The sequence below is a fragment of the Pseudorasbora parva genome, chromosome 13 (assembly GCF_024679245.1).
Source record: "Pseudorasbora parva isolate DD20220531a chromosome 13, ASM2467924v1, whole genome shotgun sequence".
NCBI classification, from domain to species: Eukaryota; Metazoa; Chordata; class Actinopteri; order Cypriniformes; family Gobionidae; genus Pseudorasbora; species Pseudorasbora parva.
The window spans coordinates 34,698,569-34,721,717 of record NC_090184.1 but is presented as its reverse complement, the minus strand read 5'-3'; the positions used below and the strand labels follow the sequence as shown (position 1 = coordinate 34,721,717).

Sequence of the window (23,149 nt, the reverse complement as noted above, 5' to 3'; positions counted from 1 at the left end):
CTATCTATCTATCTATCTATCTATCTATCTATCTATCTATCTATCTATCTATCTATCTATCTATCTATCTATCTATCTATCTATCTATCTATCTATCTATCTATCTATCTATCTATCTATCTATCTATCTATCTATCTAATGGCCCGGTTGACTACTGAGTTTGGGTCTAACTAAAGAGGCAAACCCAAGCTACAATTCACATGGGACCCTAGACATCCTCTGAAACGTGTCTAAGGATGCATTAGCTCAAGCAATCTGGCTGCAGAGCCATAAACGCTTGCAGTTTTGTGTTTTCAGGCATAAGCATGTTAAGCAGAGAAAGAGGATAACAGTGCTCATTAGGAAGCAAATGTAATGAAATTAAGTTTGTATTGTCATCACAAGGGTGAGTGTGTGTGTGAGAATCTGCCACATATGACACACAAACAACAGACACCTCACTTACATATACACACTCGCACACCCGCAGGGCTTCAGGATGCTTGTGCATGTGAAAGTAGATGAAAAAAGCTCCATTGGGGGCCGTCGCCACTGAGGCGAAGAGCAGGTGCCTCCAGCCAGGCAGAGAGAGAACCAGGGCAGCCTGCCTCGGTTGAGCCTTTAGCCCCACCAGAGCTCCCCTCGCCTGGGAGGACAGGTGACATCTGGCCCCTGTGCCTATGTAGTGGAAGACGCTTCCTCCAGGGACGAAAGTCACTACTGAATCTCTGAGCCCTGAGACAGTATGGAAAAATGTGTTTTTTTTTTCACAGCCTTTACCTTTTGATGATTTCACAGGGACTGGGTATTGATGAAGATTGGGGGTCTTGAAAGCTCTCCCCCTTTTCTCTTTGAAAACACAGCTAAAAAAAATAAAAAAGAGTCAGTGAAGAGAGGGGTCAGTGTGAGTGATACAGGCACCATGACCTGGAAGTAAAAAGCCTGTGATTTCAGCAGCAGGGGGCGAGTACTGGCGATGATGGTCCCCAAAGTAAAACCATCCACTTACCTCTCTATGCGTACAGAATAAAGGTCTAGTCTTCATCTGGAGTTTCAGGGCTGTGATTTCTGCAGGGAAAAAGAACATCAAAACAGAGGATTCAGTGAACAGTGAGAGCTTTGTGTTTTAAGTGAGACTATTCAAGAAAAGGCATAAAAAGATACAAAATAAAAGAAAGAGCAGAAAAGGGGGAAAATTACAAAGAAAGAGTTTCTATGGTTGAGCCAGCACTCAAGACTGTTACTGAGAATGCATACTAAAATGCACAGTATTTTCGAATGCACAAAATAGCAGCGGTGCTGTTTTATTCTTCCAGAAAAAGAAATAGATATTTTAATGATTCAGTATTTCAGGAATGATGATGGAGTGATTTTTAAAAGAGAAATGTTAAACGCTTACACATGAATGTGTGTTAAGTGCATGAATGCTCGCTTGTCTGGTTTACCCCGGCTTGCTTAAGTACTATAATTAATGGTTTTGTTAATTGAACAGGAATTGCGAAGGCGCTGTAGTGTAGAAAGCAGCACCAGCAATTCATCAATTTCACTCTTTTCCTCCTTCTCTTTTTCAAGTTGCACGCATGTTACTTTTAAAGCTTGAGCACTGGCTACAAGAGCAACATTGGTTGGCAAATTATACGATCTACCATATTTTATGATGAACTCAATTCAAAATTAAACTCACCACCTGGACAGGTTTTGTACACTCAAATCGAACAAAACGTGCTGCGGTTATTTTACAGGAAAACAGATCCCAAAGACTCCTTGAAACACTCCAATATGTTGTTTTGCATGTTAAATACATTAAGAAAAGCAGTCAACCCTGGCCGGTTGTTATTAAGGAAGTTCAATCATCCATCAGAATCGGCGGCCATTTTGTAGTAGGATTATCCGCTATGACACGCAGGCTGTTTCTAAAGTGATAAATGTACTCTCTGCCTGAATGATAGCCTGTGCCCAAGAGCTGACACGTTGACGAACGGCGCTGTTTCCCCGAATTGATAGGTTCTGAGCCCATACATTTCATTGATTCGTTAATTGTTCGAGGGAGTTGGAGGCGCCTGACTGTCATGAATAAATGATAGATGCCTGGCATGTGTGCATTACCGAGGAAGACCTTTGAGGCGTGGTGTTGCTTCCTCAGAGACGCCAACCGTCCTCTTCACAGCCCTGAGGAGCTGCTGGTCCCCGTTAGTTTCCCCTCACATTAATAATGCATTCTCTCTAACAGCAGTGTTCAGCATTAAATGCTCTGCCATGGAGCCTGTTCAAAAACATCAATACAAACTCACTGAAATAACCCTGTTTCAGGCAGAGGGGGAAAAAAGAAGTTACATATGCTAATTGCTTCTTAAGGCATTCCTTCTGTCTACAGCTAGCGGCACTTGTATCCTTTTCTCTTTCTGAATCTTTTCTCTTGCCTTGCTCTCGCCTGCTCTGAATAAGTAAGGCACCATGAATTCGGGGAGAAAGACAGCATGGATGGAGGGGAGTGGTGCAGAAATACTGACGATGCTTTTCCCAGGGCTCAGAAAGACAAGGTGATGGAATATCTACAAACATGGAAAGATAGGTGGGGGAACAGGGGGAACGAGAAAAGGAAAAAAGAGAGATCGATGGCACATTTCTGTTCGATTTTACCCCAGAGATATGTGTTGCACATATAATATCAATGAGCTAAAAATGAAACTTTTTCAGATAACTCATAGTAGATGCTTAGAATCAAAATTTGTCAGTGCAGCTTTAAAAAAAAAACTACTACATGATTGCTATTTGTTATATGAATATCAGAGACATGTAAATGTGTCAGTCTAGCGGCACAGTTTTAGTTTAGCATACAAGGGGACTAGCTAGCTGCAATATTGACCTATTAGGTATAAATAAATGTGTATATATTTGGCAGTTATACATGTTTTGAGCAGCAGAGATATACACTGTTAGAAAAAAAGGGTTCATTGGGGTTCTGTATAGAACCATAGGGTTCTTTACTCAACTCCAAAGAACCTTTTATGCTAAAAATGTTCTATACTGTAAAAAAAATGTTTTTTTTACGTTACCTGGTTGCCTTCACATTTTGAGTTCGTTGAAATTAAAATTTTTAGTTAATACAATGACTTTTTTTTTTAAAGATTCGACAACCTTTATTAAAATATTATTAAAAGATTTTGTAAGCATATTGGGTAATTGTGTGTGTTTTATTTCTGATGATGCAGTGAAACATGGCAAATTGTGCTATTTTCATGATTTATCAAATTTTTTATGTGGTTCAGGTACAATAATATTTTGCGTTTCTATTTATAAAACAAAATTCCTTCATTGTATCAACTCAAATTTTTAAATTCAATAAACTCAAAATTTGAAGGCAACCAGGTTACTTACATTTAAGTTAAACCAACAAAAACCAACCATTTTTTTACAGTGTAAAATGACAAGAAAGAACACTTTTTTTGTCACAAAGGTTATTATTCATTCATATATTACATTATTCTGCAATATTTTGTAGTTGTACTTAAATAATTGTTTATTGTAGTAACCTAATATCACATTTTATTCATGCTGATTTTTGGAGGAGAACTGAAATGGCACTCTTCCTGTGATATTGATTAACTACATAAACTGAGATAAATATATACATTTTCAAACCCCCATATCTTGAATTTTGTGATCATTCACATGCATTTTTAAATACAATGAATAATGCAGTGAAATGTTTGTCATTAATATGAAATATTTAATCCGGAAAGGACAAAACAAATGATAATGAGGAATGAACCCCTAAAAGGTTCCATAGAGAACCTTTTTCCTGGTTACAACTGGTTTAGGGGTTCCAGATAGCGCCGACAGAACCTTTTAAGTTTTTTTTTATAGAACATTTTCTTATAAGAGTGTACAGTTAATGAAATATTTTTTTATCGGTATTCATATAGAGCTATGACTACTTTTTTTCTTTCCTTCAAAATTTAAATCATACATATTCAGACACAAAACACACCCTTATTAAATTCCACCTCAGACTAATTGAAATCCACTATGGATATAGTTGTAGACTAGAGGAATGCATAAAATAATGAATAAGCTACATTCATCTTGTGGTTGCTCTTAGCAAAAGCTGGCCTGGTCAGCATAGTGAAAGCGTGGCCACCACTCTGAAGGGAAGCACTGATTAAAGACCAGGCCAGATGGACCACAGCGGTCTTCCTCATCGCGCTCGAGAGCTCCGACTGCGATCAAACACAGCAAAGGCCACCCTACAGCCAACCGTCATACAACTCGATCTCCACCATCGCTCAGTCTCCCTCCAGCCAACCATAAGTGGCTGCGCAACACAAATGAGATGGAGAGAATCGTCAGTGATATTAATGATCAGAAAAAAGCGTCTTGCTCAATGTCACCTTCGTTTGGAACAGACCCCAATGAGAGCCACCCACTGAGTTAGATATCTGCTCAAGATTCACTAGTGCCACATTTATATAATTTTCCCCACAATTAATGAGGCTTTTTAGTCATCAGCATGATAATATTAGTAGTCATATGTTTGACCTTGATGTATTTTATTAGCACTGAAAATCTGCGTTTCCAAAAGTTTTTGAGCAAAAAGTGAACAGACATGGATGATACATGTTTTTACCAGTTAAATCTTAACTCAAACATTACCTGAATCCTTATCCTCTAAAATATCTCGGATACAAAGCGCAAATGTAGTTTTTAGACAGGTTTTTTTTATATTTGCACGTGGCGAGCTCCATCTGGGTGAGCCGAGCCTGAGCTCAGCATCCTGACACTTGCAGTGCTGCCTGGCGGTAAAGCCGCCAAAAAGAGTTGATGTGGTGTCGAGGTTCTCCTTTGAGAAGGTGACAGGAACAGGAATTGGACTGGGTGATACTCATGTCCTCTGACAGAAAGAGATATTTGCTTCAGAGGGAGAAAACTTTACCCCTTACTCCCAAGACGAATGAGAATTGTGACAATCGAGATATGTCAAATAAGAGAGAAATTGATGTGAGGAGAAAAAAAAAATTGTCCTTCAACATATAAAAATTGAATAGAATAGTCTGGGAATATCTGTTTCTTGTTTTTTCCTCAAACAAAAGTTTAGCATTTTTTTTTTTTTTTTTTTACAAAGTAATTTGCGGAAAAATACTAACCGTTTAGAACGCATTTCAGTTTTTCTCTACCTAATCTAGGAGTACATTTCCAAACAACAGGATAAATTGAAGTTGGAAAATTTTCTAAAATTTTAAAACAAGGCTCCAAAAGAGATGTGCAATTTTTAACACACTTCAGCTGACAGCTTGCAGGGGATCTACACTTCAGTGTCTTTAAATAAACCTGTTATTATTCAGGGTGAAAATTGAGACAAAATAAATGCTCCATCTCGCTGGCTGATTTTTTTTTTCCAGTTGAAACAATTATCACCATGTCTGTTGCGTGTTTTAACATGTTAAACTCTCAGAATAGATGGCTGGTGCTTATGGTGGAAGCAGGAGTGAATGTGAAGTGAATGAGCGAGATGCATATGGTGGAAATCGATAACATTGACAGGACAATGATGGAGCATGAGTAACACACTCATCCGAGTGGACTGCAGGTTTGAAATATTTGACAAACAAGAGCACCTGGATTTGTGGTTATCGCCAATGGAAGAAGTCAGGTGGTGCATGTGTGTTTGGAAGCAGGGAGAGATGGGGCATGCAAGGTTCAGAGTAATTAGTCAGATTGAGGGCTGAAATGAGGCAGTGTGAGAGGAGGCTGGGGCTAAGCATTTGTGTGTGTGTGTTTGTGTGTGTGTGTGTGTGTGTGTGTGTGTGTGTGTGTGTGTGTGTGTGTGTGTGTGTGTGTGTGTGTGTGTGTGTGTGTGTGTGTGTTTGTGTTAGAGGCCAGGTTGGTGGGATGCTCTAATTGGAGCTAAGCGGCCACAGAGGATCAGAGGTACTCCAGAAACAAAGGAGCACAGGCAGAGAAAGAGAGAAAGAGAAAGAGAGGGAGAAAGAGAGCGGTTGCAGTACTGGGTGTGTGCATGTGTCTCTTAGTGTTTGAGTGAACAATAACTAAAGTGACATTTTACATGCTCAGCTAGCAAAGGCTTTGACCAAACCTCTGACTGCATCAAAATCACACATGGCCAAAATCAGTTTTGAAAAACAGAACAGAGATTTATATAAAATTTTTTGAAATGCATACATGTATATTTTCATTTCCAACAAAATGTGTTCTGACTAAAAAAACTGCATTTCAACCCACAATGACAAATTAAATTCCAATTTACAATCCTATTTAACTACTGTAAACCGAACGCATCCAAGATTAAAAAAAAGAATACATTTTCAATGTCAATTAGTTAGCTGAGCATATAAAAACACAATTTTACAGAATGAAAATAAATCAATTAGCCTCGTTGCTTTTAGCTCGTTACTCAATTCGCATGCTGCTTCATTTTTAATGGCCTTTTGACAGCCGATAAATGATGTGATTTACATTAGCTGGCCTGTTATAAAACCCCTCCGCCGGTGGTCAGAACAGCCATCCTTTAGCTCGACAATACCTGCATAAAAAGCCCATTTGGCAAAATGGCCGACGCAAAATGCATGTGGGTTGGAGGACAAATAACACCATCTTATATAAAATGATGCTATCTTGACTGCTATTACCTGCTGTTCGTTTTTCCGAGAGGCTTATCCAACGAATGATGACTAAATGAAAGTTGTTTATGTGTACAGACACACACATGCAGTACACTTTTCTGCAATAGTAAAGATCCCTGAGGTCACATCCTCCCACTCAAAACCTCCATGTATTCTTGGCCAAACCTCCCACCGCAGACCTCATGCCAGTCTAATCCCTAAGACCCCTCCCTCCATCTGTCCCCACCCAGCCCAGGAGTGAACAGAGAGACAGAGGGTCACACGCCGTCTCTGAGTCATACTGGACACGTTCCCTCATCCTGCATGTCTACTGCTTGTGTACGCGGCGGCCCCAGTTCGAAACGCTCTCTCATACGGAGGGAGCCCGGCAAACATTGATCCGACGGCAACGTCTTGTGTCTGGTGGTAGGATGACATAAATCGGTAAAAATATGTCATGTTACAGAACATATCCTAAAAATGCATTCCGTTCCACTTTTATTTTTGGAACTATTTTTCAACCATGATGGGATGTGTCGGAGGGATGTCTTTCAACGGTCATTAAACGTCCAAATGTTTGCTGGGAGGTCTCATACTGTATGCTGCAAATGGGTAGATTTTACCCAGCAAGCAATAGCCTTCATTTCACCGTCTCGGTTACCTATAGACCCGATATAGTCCGACTTTAAGTAACCCAAAATAACCTTCAATTTGGTTTCTTGTAGTTTTTGCCAAAATAACTTGTGAGATGTGTGAAATTAAACAGTGATAACCAGGTGTTTAGTTTCATTTATTTGGCGTGATCTAATCGATGATTAATCTATTCTTGGGCTATGGTTAGATTTTACTGACAGCCCAAATTTTGCCTAGAAGTCCGGGCTGTGTTGGATGGCTATTGGACTTTTTTTTTTAAACGGGTAGGTTCATATTTATATGAAGTGTGCATTTTAGATGCTATGACTGCTCATCATTTTTCACCACTTTTAGATTCTACAACAGTCTTGTAGTGTGATTTTTAATAAATACAAAAATCCCACGTTGTTTCTTAATTCATATGGGGTCATAAAAATGCATAAGTAATTGTATAACGATTTGAAAACCATTTTAGTTGAGATTGGCAAAATGTTAAAATGCAGGTCACAAATTCTGCATAATGATAGTGATTAAAAACTAAATACTAATATTTTCCAACCATAAGCTATTTTAAACATAGCATGATAGCTGTTATATTACTATATAACGCAGATATTTCTGGTTTGCCTAATTCTTGTGTTTTTAGTACGTACCCTGTGAATACAGGGAAATTCAAATTGAACCTTCCAGATGGGACTCGTCTCCTCTTCTATCTGCAGCATCAGCTGTTACAAAGACCAGCAGCTGACATTTAGTCCTTTATAAAGATTTCCGAAAAAAGAGAAGGAAAAGAGAGAGAAAGAGATAGATAACTGTCATTGTAAGAATCATTGTTATTTATGATTTGTTGATGTTTCTGACTCTTGACGAAAACAACCGTGGTGTAGAATACCTGGTGAATATTACTGTAATGTCACAGCATTCTAATCTATTTTGTGCTATTATTGTTTGTAACTTACTATTGCCAGGAGCCGATCTGTTCTGCTATTATTGTCTGAAAAAGACAGAAAGAAAACAATCAAGAGAATAAGAGAGCGAAACATTCAATCTATATGCAATAAATCCACTCTAACGTTACTGAAATACAACATGAAAAACACATCTGCATAAAGGCACTCAGCACTTTGTTTACATTCAAATGAGAGAGCAGAGACCTTGGCATTGACTACCCACATGAATATGTCTCTCTCACATGCACGGTACTCTGAAATGCCTAATGATCAGATGTAGAGAGAGTAAGAACCTAGCAGTTTCCCGCTACCCAACCCTTTTCTTTCTTGCTCTGCATAAACACGCAGTATGAAAGTCAAAGTCAAAGCACACATTTCCACCTGCCACCCATGTGATGATGAGAAATGGTTGGTGGTATCTGAAGAGTGGAGAGGGTTTCTGCTGGTTCTCATTCAGTTTGGAGGTTGTGAAGAGTTCAGTGGTGGTTTACATCAGTGGTTGCTAGACTTCAGATTGGTAAACTGACACAGGTTAATGGACTGGCTCAAGTTTGCCTGTGCTATGATGTGAGGTGTTGTATAATTGAATCAAGCCTCCATATGAATGAAATGACAGGCAGGTTTCTATTTCTCTCTCTCTCTCTCTCTCTCTCTCTCTCTCTCTCTCTCTCTCTCTCTCTCTCTCTCTCTCTCTCTCTCTCTCTCTCTCTCTCTCTCTCTCTCTCTCTCTCTCTCTCTCTCTCTCTCTCTCTCTCTCTCTCTCTCTCTCTGTTGGTGGGAGGGACCTGAATTAATGTCTTGTTGTGAGGAAGATGAAAGGTAATGCCTTCTATAACTCACATGGTGCCACGTGGTTCAGTGAGCAAAATGGGAACACCATTTATAGTTGAATATATATACACTCACCTAAAGGATTATTAGGAACACCATATTAATACTGTGTTTGACCCTTTCGCCTTCAGAACTGCCTTAATTCTACATGGCATTGATTCAACAAGGTGCTGAAAGCATTCTTTAGAAATGTTGGCCCATATTGATAGGATAGCATCTTGCAGTTGATGGAGATTTGTGGGATGCACATCCAGGACACCTGTTCCACCACATCCCAAAGATGCTCTATTGTGTTGAGATCTAGTGACTGTGGGGGCCATTTTAGTACATTGAACTCATTGTCATGTTCAAGAAACCAATTTGATATGATTTGAGCTTTGTGACATGGTGCATTATCCTGCTGGAAGTAGCCATCCGAGGATGGATACATGGTGGTCATAAAGGGATGGACATGGTCAGAATCAATGCTCAGGTAGGCCGTGGCATTTAAACGATGCCCAATTGGCACTAATGGGCCTAAAGTGTGCCAAGAAAACATCCCCCACACCATTACACCACCACCACCAGCCTGCCCAGTGGTAACAAGGCATGATGGATCTATGTTCTCATTCTGTTTACGCCAAATTCTGACTCTACCATCTGAATGTCTCAACAGAAATTGAGACTCATCAGACCAGACAACATTTTCCAGTCTTCAACTGTCCAATTTTGGTACGCTTGTGCAAATTGTAGCCTCTTTTTCCTATTTCCAGTGGAGATTAGTGGTACCCAGTGGGCTCTTCTGCTGTTGTAGCCCATCCGCCTCAAGGTTGTGCGTGTTGTGGCTTCACAAATGCTTTGCTGCATACCTTGGTTGTAACAAGTGGTTATTTCAGTCAAAGTTGCTCTTCTATCAGCTTGAATCAGTCGGCCCATTCTCCTCTGACTTCTAGCATCAACAAGGCATTTTTGCCCACAGGACTGCCGCATTCACACCATTCTTTGTAAACCCTATACATGGTTGTGTGTAAAAATCCCAGTAACTGAGCAATTTGTGAAATATTCAGACCGGCCTGTCTGGCACCAACAACCATGCCACGATCAAAATTGCTTAAATCTCCTTTCTGACATTCAGTCTTTCCCATTCTGACATTCAGTTTGGAGTTCAAGAGATTGTCTTGACCAGGACCACACCCCTAAATGCATTGAAGCAACTGCCATGCGATTAGTTGATTAGATAATTGCATTAATGAGAAAGTCAACAGGTGCTCCTAATAATCCTTTAGGTGAGCGTGTGTATATATATATATATATATATATATATATATATATATATATATATATATATATATATATATATATATATATATAGTGATATATACAGTACACTCTTAGAAGAAAAGGTTCTATCGGGGCTACGTAGTTTGAACCCCTAAAAAAATGCAAAAAAAGCTTTTCTGACTTAGTATTTTTGTCTTGTTTCTAGTCCAAACATCTAAACATTCATAAAACAAGAAGTATTTACTAGACAAGCAAAAGTAATTGTCTTATTTTGGGAAAGATATAACTCAAAATGAAGAGAGTTTTTGCTAAGATAAGAAATGCATTTTTTTTCTTTGATAAGAAATGCATTTTTTTTGCAGTGTTCTATATAGAACCCTTTTTAAGTGCCAAAAGGGTTATTTCTTGTCATTATAGAACCCTTTTAGCATAAAAGGGTCTTTGGAGTATACTCAACTATACTTATGTATAACCTTTTAAGGGTTCCAAATACGTAGCGCCGATAGAGCCTTTTCTTCTAAGAGTGTATATATATATATATATATATATATATATATATATATATATATATATATATATATATATATATATATATATATATAGTATATATCACTACTGGGCCAAACACATTTAAAAAGAACAGGGAATTATGAGTAGTTGACATGAAGTTTGGGTTTTCTCGGGTCGAGCTCTCAAGTACTGTGTCCCTAAGAGTTAGGCCTGGCCATCTAGTGAGAAATGTCTTTCATTTTTTATGGCTCCGCTGGACTCTCATGCCAAAAGTGGTTCTTGTCAAGTCAGTTGCTCACCGTAAGGGACCTCCGCTCTGGTTTTTAGAAGTGCAGGTGCAGAGACGATAAGACCTCAGCCGTTTCCCAGCCCATTCCAGCCCTGTGATTTGTTCTATTGTACCAGTACAGCAGCACAAAGACCCACACCATATTAAAATGACACCCCCATTATTTCTCCACAACAAACCTGAGAGCAAAATGCATTCACACAAAACTCCCCGAAGACCCATTGAATGTGTAACATTAGGATTGTGCATGCGGAGTAAATGGGTGCAAGCAGGAAATGTGTTTTTGCCCGTGATGAATTCCATATCTTGGTAAATAAAACAAGATCTGAAATCCCTTCATTTGGCGAGCAGTCGCTCTCGGGCAGCCCTCACCGGTGGAGATGTGAAATGGGTTTTGTCAGGGGTGGGAGCGGCTGGTCTCGCAGTTAATTATTGATTCAGTGCGCGTGCAGCTGCGAACAACAGAGAATGTGAGAAGAGTTTGCACTAATATTTAGAACGGAAGAAAATATAATGCTTCGGATTACATTATTTTACAAGCAAATCCTTTTCACCTGAGTAGATGCAATTGAATGTAGTGTGTGCAGGAATGAGTTTGAGTGGGGGAGCAAGATGAGGTTGTGATGTCACTACATGAGAAGGCCGAGTTCATGAATATTAATTAGCTTGTGCTGCTGTTGCTGATGTTCTACACTAATTTAACACTGAGATACAATAACAAGCCTTTTTTTTACTTTACGTACATTTTTAAGTAATTTGAATATTTAATTCAAGATACTAGCCTATATATTCACAATATTAAATCACTAAATAAATTAAATGCTGCATTATTTTTTTCTACAATGTAAGTAACCATGATTTGTGAGAGACTGACATAATCACATAAATTGCGTGGATTAATAAGATCTATGACACAATATTTAAAAAAAAATTGTAAATGTTAAACGACAAATGTTTAAACTAACTAAGGGTGGAGGAGGGTCACCTTCCTTCAACACATAGCAAAAGAATTTCAAAGAAAATGTTTGAAGTTTTAAAATACATAGATATTTTGTGTGTGACTTATGTGTACGCCTATATGTGTAGGCCTACACACACACACACACACACACACACACACACACACACACACACACACACACACATATGTCTTCAAACGTTAAAATAAAAAGTTAGTTTTCGCCAAGTAACAGTTAAACGCTACAGATGCCATTTCCGCTTGAGGTAGCCAAAGCAACAGTAGTACACTTTGATCAATCTTACTTAACACTTTATTATAAATGTATAGGTCACAAATATATCATTAAACCGTTTGTTGATTGTTTAAAATTATTAGGTCGGTAACTGCTAGTAGCGCCAAAATTACAATTGCTCAACAGATTGCTTCTTTAAAATTGGATTTAGAAATTACTTTAAAAATAGTATGTCGACAGCCTTGAAAGTCATTGCATAATTCACACACTGATATCGACCGAGTTTAAATAAATAAATAAATAAATAAATAAAGTATGTGCGTGTCTTCCCTCGGGTTCCACTACTAGTAAATAAATCCCTATCTAGTCATCACAAGTACAGTTTGCTTTTGACATTACTCTTAAATCCAAAACGTTTCACGTGTACCTGTCTTCCACGCAACCGAAGGTCAAATTAGCTGTCAATCAGAGCCCGCTATTTCCCCAAAGGCGCGACGCTCCCCACTGACTCGCGCGCCTCACCCTCTCCAACCGTCTCCTCAAGAGCAGCGCGCGCCACCCCCTGTCTGTCCCCGCTCAACCAATCAGATCTCACACGAGCCTGACACTGTGTTCCATAAATGGTGTGGAGGAAAAAGGGACGCTCGCACTACTAGCTCCACAGAGTAAAGGGAACCGATCTTTTTTGTTTTTATTGTTTTATTTTGGATACGTCTTCCTCAGCTACATTAATTTATGACAAAATAGACGCTCTCCTACCGCAGCTGTAAGTTTTCGACTCCATCTCTCCATCTCTCAGCCGACCTGTCTGCATTCGACTGTCCTTGGCTCCACGCGATACATCTCCTCAAAGACTTTCGGAAACGACTCCCCAAAAGCGCAACGTTTATTTTTTTAAACCGTGTATCTGAATAAAATAACGAGCTTTTTTCTTTTTTCCCCCTTCACCTCCGGACACGAGAATGGTCATGGTGAGTAACGTAATGTGTTCGCATTTGAAAGAGAAAATCACTGAAACACGCCGTCACGCGCAGCCTTAGAATAATCCCTTCATCCCTCGTAATACTCCTTCAACAACTTTGCTCTTTTCCTTTCTCTTAAGCGCATAAACGGCGACAATAGGGATGAAGACATAATGTTATTATTTAGAGATTATTTTTAAGGTGCGCATTTCGGGTAAAGGTGTGTGACTGTGAATGTGTGTGCAGTTTTGTACAAAGAGCGGGTGTGTGTTTAGTAACCTGTGCGTTCTTCAACCTGATACTTAGTCGATAACAATTGTTGTTTATTCAATTAAACATGTTTTGTCCCACATTCGCAAATGACTAAAAATATGGCGTCTTAATTGCCTTAATCAGTTAAATCAAACTGCTGTTGACCACTTGCTGTATTTGATATTAATGCACTGACTGTAAATATGCAGAGATAAATATAAAGTTAATGTAAAATGATATATAAACTAGTATATTACAGAATAATGTGCGTTGTCCAGGGCAACATTGTATAATTGACTGCTCAGTTATTTCCTGCCGTGTTAATGTTAATCAACTAAAATCAACATATAACATGTATTTATTTATTAGTTAATTTATTAAGCATTGTTTTTATAAAATACATTATGTAAAGCCAGCAGGTTATTATTGCAGAATAAAACCTGTGATAATGACCATCAGACTGTAAATTATCCATATGCGTATACAGATAAACATCCTGTGTGTGTATATATGTATTTAACATACTCTACAATTATTGCATGCTTTACTTGCATTAATTAGCAGTGCTGTGCAGGCACCCTATTACCATAATGCCTGTAGGTGCAATCAGTCTGCTCTAACTCAAGCTGAGACCTTGGTTGCAATTGATTGCCTTTGCTGGTTCCGAAAGGGCTTCTGCTAGCCGAAGCGCCTGTGCCTTCGACTGCAAGGCTGCCAGAGCGAAAGTGTTAATTTTCCAGAGTAGAGCAGATGACGGACAGCTGAGGCAGCCAGTGAGAGACGTAAGGAGGAGGGGGCTGCTCTGACCTCACCAATGAGGAGGGGGCAGGGAGTGGGGCTGCAGCGTTCAGCTCATGCTGAAGCCCGTGCATTCACAAGCAGCCTCACTCGGAGGAGGAATGCCCACTCTCTCTCCCGCTGGCCGCACGCTGCCTCGCCACCGCTGAGACACATAGAGAGAGAGAGAGAGAGAGAGCGAGTGAGAGAGAGAGAGAGGAGAGACTGAGAGAGATCTCCAAGTGAGGAGACATTAGCACGGCTATAGGCGAGAACTCTGCCCGCCGACTTACAAATGGAGTGGAACGGGTTTAAGATGGTAAGGATGCTGCGGTGGTTTTGTGCAGACAATTGGGTGTGTGTGTGTATGTGTGTGCACGAGTGTGTGTTTGCCCTTGCTGTGTCTCACTGCCTGCAGCTGCAGTGGCAGCATTGGAGGCTCTCTCTCTCCTTTCTCCTCTTTTTCAATTCTGCATGCTACTCCTCCCCTTTCTCTTAGGATGAGAGGAGCTGTATTTGAGAACAAGGCTGAGGAAAAGAGAAGAGCTGAGAGGAGAAGAGAGGAGAGAAAGGACAGGTGTAGCAGGTCCTTAGATGCTGCGGTTTAAAACCCATCTACGATGTAGAGGCAGTGTTGAATCTTGATGCTCACCTTTTTTTGCTCTCATCTTCCATTTTCACCTTCGTTTTAACACTTGCCGCTCCGGTTTGATCTGTCAAAAATAATACAGCCATGTTATTCATGAGTAACGTGATGACCATTTGTGTAAATGATTTCCTAATCAAATGCTTTAAGATTTGTTTCAAAATCACATTTACGATGCATACATGGAAGGTTGTGTAAATGTGCTATGCTAGAGTGTAAGTTTGTAAATGAGAATGAGTGGGAGTGACCTCGTGTGTGTGTGTACGTGTGCGTGAGAATCTATTAGGCAGTGTGCGAGGGTGTGTTTCCGTGCATGGTGTAGTTAGTGTTCTAGCATGTCTGGAGATCACTGCCTGTGTTTGCCCATCTTTTCTGATAGAGGTAGGGCAGGCTGCACTAAACATGCCTCGTTGTTTGTGTGTTGTGTGAGTGTATGTGTCCATTGTTGACTAAGGGCTCAGAGACTGCCTCCCCCGGCTGTCACCAGGCTAGTGGGAGACTGTGCCTGCCAGGAACCAACTCTCCCCGAGAGAGAAACAGAGAGAGAGAGTGAAAGAGAGAGAAAGAGGGAAGTAGCGAAGCTTACAGACAAAGCTGGGTAAGAGAAATCCTAGGCCTGCGTTAGCACATCATTTAAAGGTGGAAGACATCATAGTTTCGAACAATCGAGACCTCACAGATATATGTATTTACTAACTAGCAGCGACTGTCAAATTCCTCATTTGAGCGGCGCGGCGTTCAGACTCAAATGTGGGCAGCATTATTCATTTTTCAGGCAAATGTTTGACTGTTTGTGTGTGGGCTTTAACATTCAATCAAAATGCTAATTGAAAAAAGAGAGATTCCCAACAGTGAATCCCTGTCTTACCTCCTGCCTCCATTTCTTTTGTGTAAGACAGAAAAACATTAGGGCAGTGAGGGGGCTTGTCCACGATGCTTATAGTGAGAGAGGAAATAAGGTGTGGGAGGGAGGAAGTTGAGGGGAAAGAGCTTCCACATAGGCCTATACATTTCTCCTCCTCCTCCGCAGTGCTGACGTTCCCGCTACATGCACTCCTAATGGCCATTACACAAACTATGGCCACGTAGACACAGCCTCTCCTCTTCTTTCACCTCACACCATATCCTCCCTACTTCCTCTTCACCTCTGTGCATGCTTCCTCATAATTTCACTCCCTCCTTCAAGCTGCCTTACTACTCTGCTTTAGGGCTTTCTCCTTTGTTGTCCGACTCCAAGGTTGCATATCAATGCTAATAAGGCTAAAGCTGGACTGAATATTAAAAAGGAGTGGATGAGGGCGCAGGTGGACAACTGAGAGAGAAAGAGAGAGTGAGGAGAATAGGAGACGAGCTGCGAGATGCTGAAATCTGGGCAGCAGGGGTGGGAAAAGTGCCCCAGGATGTGTGATGGCTGGGTGGAAGAGTTTGCACCCCTCTGCACACAGCATGACTACAGATGACAGCTGAGTGTCAAAGTGGGCCACTTGATTTTTCTGAGAGTTAGAGTAGAGGCTCAGGTTGCCCCCCTCTGGCCGTGAAGACTCCGAGGCTCTGCGAGCATGTGACACCACCGCATCAATCCCTCACGGTTCCCGCTGCAGGAGAACAGCAACATCCGTCTAACTGACTGCCTTGTCGTGCTTTTGCAATGAGCCCTCAGATGGTGGCGCCGTAGAGCTTCCACCTGAGTGAGTTTTACATATGGTTCATTGTGCAAGTTTCAGTTAAAAAAAATCCGGCACATAGCACTTTCTGTTTTTCTTTTCTGTATAAAGACATTAGTTCTGTTATTGGAACTTTGTCTAGGTTAGAAGATATTCATCTTGAACCAAATTGAATAACAAGTCCCCAAAAAATGGACAATTTGGTAATAATAAATAATTGTGTTTCTTTCATGTTTAATCTGAAAGGATTCAGAGGATGTGCCAGATGATAAAATTGTTATAATAGCAGCAAATTTACTCCTCTGCTCCTAAAGACAACAGTTGACTGACATTAGATCAGATAACCTGGGATACAAGATGGGATATTATGATATCATTTTTCACTCATAAGAAAAAAACTAAACAAAAAAACAACAGGACAACAAAATTAAAGAACAACATAATAGCCCAGAGTCTTTTATGTATCTTCTAAATAATATTAAGTATAACTGTTGCTATATAGATCTATAGAATCCATGCCAGGTGCCATTCTTACGTCTTTATGTTCTCACTGCTATTCCGACATGGCATCGTTAAAAGAGTAAACAACACTCTATAATCTATTTGCTATGCTCTTCATTCCGATTTGAAAAAGTATCCTAATACTTAATCGTTTTCAACAGCTCTGACAGATTTAGAACACAAATGTAACCTCTGAATGTAATTACTGAATGAGTCTCACTCTGCCAACTGATTAGAGAAAATGCCTTGAGAGTTACTGAGGTAACTGAACATCCAGCTCTAGGGAGGATAGAGCGCACTGACAGGTGAAGTCAGAATGCGCTTATTAGACAAGTCTCGCATTCAGACTTAAATAACTCAGAGAAGATTTCAGTAGCTAATGTGAGCTGTCATCACATTGCATATTTGTGATCACTTCTGAGAGAGTTTTACCCTTAGTGTTTAAATAAGAAGTGAGCAAACCTATGAATAAACCTTGGAAATTGGGCATGTAAGTTTAAGCTCAAATTAAAATTGACCAGTTGAATGAAATTTCTGAGAAAACTTTCAAAAGACAGAATGTCACAATGTGCCAAGATACCAAAGCGTGCAATCCAATTTTATAATGTTTAAATGTTTCTATTCAAATTATTCCAAGATTTGATCATAGGTGCTATATGAGCATCAACTTCATTGCTCTAAACTCTTACTTGCATACAAATTATTTTTATTTTTATAAATAATTTCAAGAGAAATTTCTGAGAAAAAGTTAATACTTTTTATGACAATTGATAGAGCAACACCTTAAATAAAATGTGGGTAAAACTGCATGCCCTTTATGTAAAAAAGATTTTGCCTGATGCATTATAAATTTCAGTTAAGCAATGAATAATAATCTAGTATTATCTTAATAGTATGCATTCGCAAAGAAGCTTTTATTATGTCAAAGCTAAATATACATGAATAACAACAAAACGTTCATGTTTAAATTTTAATAGGCGTCCACAGTGATTTCTCAGTTTGATTCATCCTCATTTTCCTTACAGAAAGCTGAGGAGAGAGCAAGAAGGAGAGAGGCAGCGAGCAGGCTTCACAAACGCAAGCATAATAATTCCTCTGGCGCAAATTCAAAGAGCCACGCACAGACAGACGATAATCAGCCGAATATACACAGCACACACAACCTGCTTACCAATACAACACACCGCTCATCCTGGCAAACTGACAGATGCCTCTCTGGATACACATTGCATATATATAAATAAAAAATAATATACTCAGCTAAGGCTCCATCACAAACAGTGATTGTTGGTTAGAGTTGATCACAACATAAAATCAAGAAAGGTAAAAGAAGCGCATTACCACCCATTTCTTTCAAGCTGGCTCTCATCCCCTATCATTCTAGCTTCCGACCTCCCTCTTCCTCCATCCCACTTTCTTTGTTTCATTCCTTCTCCTCTCTCCCCCTCCCTCTCTCTCTCTCTCTCTCTCTCTCTCTCTCTCTCTCTCTCTCTCTCTCTCTCTCTCACCGCCTGTGTGTTTTGGTATTCATACAGACGTTCGGATTTGAGTGGCAGGCTCTCTCGAGACTGTGCACAAACTGCACATTTCTCTGATCTACATTTTGCACCCCAGGAAAAGACAGCAGCAGCAGGCGAGTCTTTGCTCCCACTAGCCTATTGCAAACGCAGTCGCTTTTTCTCTCCTGCCCATTAGCCAATTAACTGACCTGCCTCCTGTGACGCTAAAGGACATCTCAAGGTCATTCACATTACAACGGCTCGCCTCACACAATCACGTGGAAATCGAAACCTGTAAAACCTTTACAATGCATAGCTTTACGACAAAAACAACTGATGCGTTTAAAAAAAATTGCATAATGACGGCTGGTATGGCATTCAAAAGAGCACACTAGAGGAGAGATTGTATTTATGCTTGTTTCCCGTGGGTGAAAAAGGGATACAATGAGGAGAACAAATGAGACGAGAAAGGGAACACGGATATAAATGTCAAAGATAGTTCTGCTCTCCGAATATCAGTGCCCGGAGGTCAAAGGTCGCAGCAGTAAGGGGTTACGGAGCGTATGAGGCACAGTAGCTCCAGCAACGAACCCTGACTGAGAAAGGGCAATGGGGTGGCCCACAAAAACCATCTTCCCCACAACAGTAACCATAGATACCGCCGTTGGCATTTCACGAAGGGATTGCTTCGCGTGAAATCTTGCCCCAGTAGATCCGCTCGGATTGTGGATATTGTTATCTCGCTGTCAAGAGGAGTTAGGCTGATTAGAGGTGAGAGCAGACCTTAAGCAGAAGTTGCTGTCTTGTCCGGGAGCAAATGTCTTTCCTTACACAAACACACCCTGCCTTTTTTTTCCCTTCCGAGAAGCCAGGCATTTATTCCATTAGGTCTCCATCAGCCTGCAATCAGGAAACCATGGTTAGTAAAAAAGCACATCGGACAAACACTGGTAAATATTCCAAGCACAAACCAGAATGCAAAATAAAAGAAAGGAAAAACGGTATTCCCCACACAGTTCGCACAATCATCTCTGAGCTGATTCTGATGGATTCTATGAGGATAACCCTATATTCTCTAACACATTATATATGAGCATAGATGGTCCCCTGTAGGCATTTTCAATTACAGTGTACCCCGGCATTGGAAGATTAATCTGCTCTTTTGAATGCATGCCACATTTGCTGCTTTCGTTGATATTCTGCAGAGGTTTTATCTAACCAGCTGCAATGGAACGCATTAGGTCGCCTTCTCCCTCATAATGCCATTCTTTATATCCTCACCTCCAAAGAAAAAAGGACATCCTGGAGACGTGTTGACACAGTGTTTAGGTCATTGCTGTTTTGTAAAACAAGATGACAGTAAAGTCTATCACTTCTCTATAGTTGCAGAAGAGCAGGGGGAAGAAATGCCCTCTTGTAAATGACACCCATTAATCTGCATTTTGGAGACTATAAAACTACATTATATGCCTGACATATATGAAGAGGTTAACAGATTGAATTTCATTCACCTCGTTGTCTCTCATATCGAGATTGGTGCTATTTATTAGCTGCCTGTGCTAGTTAGTAATTCAGTCAATCTTCCATCAATTACCTCTGCGTTCTCTTATTAAAGCAGATGCTGTGGGGTTGCCGCTCTGTCTCGCAGCTACTTTCTTTTATGAGCTCAAGCGCAGAACTTAATCAATAACTAAACTGACTTCATGCATAGAGATGTTTCTCCACCAGATGCAAGTTTTGTAGAGTCAAAGATCGAAATGTACTGGTACAGATATTTTGGCCAATATAATATAATTTCTTTGGCCGAGATATAATGTAATGCCCATATAAACATGTACAGTCGTTTTTCTGTTTTCTTAGAACAGCAGCACTTACAATAACATTTAAAATGCTTATCATTAAAATGTACAGTAGAAAATAATTTACTGTTTGATTCTGAATAAAATAATATACCCTCAATATCAACCAATATTTTTTTTTTAAATATGGATGTACAATACAGTATATTGGTTATATGTTAATATTAGAGACGTTTTGGCAATATTAGATATGTATCAGCCAATATTGCATATTTATTTGTGCATGCTCATTTGCCCTATTTTTATATTGATTTATTTCCCCCACCTAGCCCTTATAATCTAATAAAAATAATAAATGAATAACACTGTTAAATGTAAATCTTAGTAAATAAATAAATATAATTTTTGTATACTGTACATTATAATGTGATGCCTATTTCACTTGAAGCATTTAAAATGGTTGAGGTCATTAGTTTTTTGGTGTTTATTGTTTGTTTATTTATTTTTATTTAGACTAAATAACATTTTCCGGCTATCAGCCATAACATAAAAATGCTTATCAGCTTCTTGTAACAGCCAGAATTTGAATATTGGCGCATGTGTTTTTTTAAAATATTGTTTATATACCTGAAAAGTCATTATGCTTCCCATTTATAGGATTGGATTTTGTATCACTGTAGTTCTTCTGGACTGTAGTTCTTCCCTGTAGAAACAAAAAGAGCCAGAAAATCAGGTGTGTGTGTTGGTGCGAAGTCCAATGCTGGTGAAGAAAAATAGTTAAAAACATGTAGAAGGAGAGGGAAAACAAAAGACCACAGGGGAACGAGAAGAGAAAATGATGGAAGAATTGTGTTTTGGTTTGGAAAGGAAATGTGCAAATAAGAGATGATGTTTTGGAAAAGAGAGAGTGTGGAGAAAGGACTTTCAGAAAGAGGCTGCAGGAAGATGAGGAGGCTGAGATTGGATTAACCAGAGCTCATGTGTGTGTGGTTTGTTAGAGTAGAGAGAGAGAGAGAGAGAGAGAGGGAGAGAGGGAGGAAAGGAAAGCTCAGTTTATGTGTGTTCAGAAGCCCACCTCATCCTCTCAGGAACTTGAGATGCAGTTAGCTGCCTTACGAACTTTCCTTTAACTCCCCTCACACACACACACGCGCTCACACACACACACAAATCTAATTTCAGGCTATTTGTAAAGCTTTTAATGTTTCTCTATAATGAGCAAACATCGCATGACAAGCTTAAACAGAGGAAATAATTAAAAGACAAATATATGGTGCAAGGTCTTTAGCTGGGTTTCACACTCCGCATAACAAAACACATTCATCCTCATTTTACCAGCTCTCCACACTCACACTGCAATACTCACCAAGGGCTCCCAAGCGCAGCTTTAAAACTCATCTATATAGTCTCAATGTGATTTGTAGTTGGTAAAGCAGCTTGTTAGCCGGAGAGGTTCAGGAGTGCACAGTATGCATAGTTTCCAGGGCACGGAAGAATGAGGCTGTACACTCGCTATCTCTGTGACCGGCGCAGGTGCGGCACTGTTCTGCCACCTGCCAGCTACCTACAGCCATGTCAACACCCCACCTGGAGCTGACACAGCCTGCATACTGCATGCACAGAGTAAAAAGAAACCACACAGACACAACTACAGAGACAGCACATATATACACAACCTTGACAGAGGAGATATCTGAGAAAACACTGCATGTGCATAGTATAGCAGGGCTGGGCGGAAGACGTATATTTTATGTGATAATACAAATGTGCTAGCTGGTAAATATTATACTGTGGTATATCTATGGTTTGATCTGAAAATAAGAATTCTATAGCCAAAGTGTCTTGCAGGTGATTGCTTCTAGTGTGGATGTCTGATGAGTGTAATGGGAGCAATTTAGCTTTGACGCATCTCATCCTGTGAAGGCATGCTATTGTTGAGCAGTATACATCACAAGAAACATATTCCTGCTAGAAATTACAATATTATATATATATATATATATATATATATATATATATATATATATATATATATATATATAATTGGCGGAATGGTTCTGTTCTGGGCAAGAACTCCCCACCCCATCCACAGCCTAAGCTAGCATGGATAACGGCAGGGAGTGCAGAGATAACCCCCTTAGGATAAACAGAACAGAACCAACATAAATCTATTAAATATCATTAATGTTCTTAATTACAATAAATTAATGTAACAACATAAATCAAGTTAAGTGACAATCTGATTTGAAGAGGAATATCAGAACGCCAAGTCCTGACTGTGGACAAGAGGTGAAGCTGGGGATGAAGGAGGGTAATTAGCTCCTGAAAAACATGAAAACACTGTAGATAATAGAGAACAGTGCCTTATACAGAGATGCTGTGATAGGCATCACATTCCTATAGATAGACATGGATCAGTTGAGAGGTAGCTGGTGTGAGCTTAACTGATGTGACTAAGCGGCAACTTCCCAGTCTCTCTTGAAACCAACACGGCGGTGACTTAAACAGCAATTTATTGACTGGCCGCTAGAGAAAGGCTACAGAAGAGTCATCTGTATCTCCCCATGTTAAAAAACCCAACTTTAAAGTGGTTTTAGTCTAAACAGCTACATTTTCCCATCATGACAACTTTGAGGGAGGTGCATTTTATATATATATATATATATATATATATATATATATATATATATATATATATATATATATGTCATTGCATAATATTAAAGGTGCAGTGTGTGAATTTTAGCAGCATCTAATTGTGAATTGTAATCACCCAACGCTCG

The 23,149-nt window shown here is 39.7% G+C and overlaps 1 protein-coding gene and 2 long non-coding RNA genes across 4 annotated transcripts in view; 1 reads left to right on the top strand and 2 right to left on the bottom strand.

Annotated features, from left to right (window-relative positions):
- Positions 1-23,149, top strand: part of elavl4 (ELAV like neuron-specific RNA binding protein 4) — a 91,551-nt gene that overhangs the window by 6,000 nt on the left and 62,402 nt on the right. The gene's annotated exons all lie outside the window — the stretch shown is intronic.
- LOC137039015 (uncharacterized) lies at positions 994-12,844 on the bottom strand. The gene is made up of 5 exons (XR_010897579.1): positions 12,694-12,844; positions 8,193-8,227; positions 7,887-7,990; positions 2,087-2,243; positions 994-1,048 (listed from the first exon to the last, which is right to left on the bottom strand). It is a non-coding gene; the product is annotated as an uncharacterized lncRNA (long non-coding RNA).
- Positions 18,530-22,034, bottom strand: LOC137038263 (uncharacterized). The gene is made up of 3 exons (XR_010897440.1): positions 21,733-22,034; positions 20,994-21,069; positions 18,530-19,467 (listed from the first exon to the last, which is right to left on the bottom strand). It is a non-coding gene; the product is annotated as an uncharacterized lncRNA (long non-coding RNA).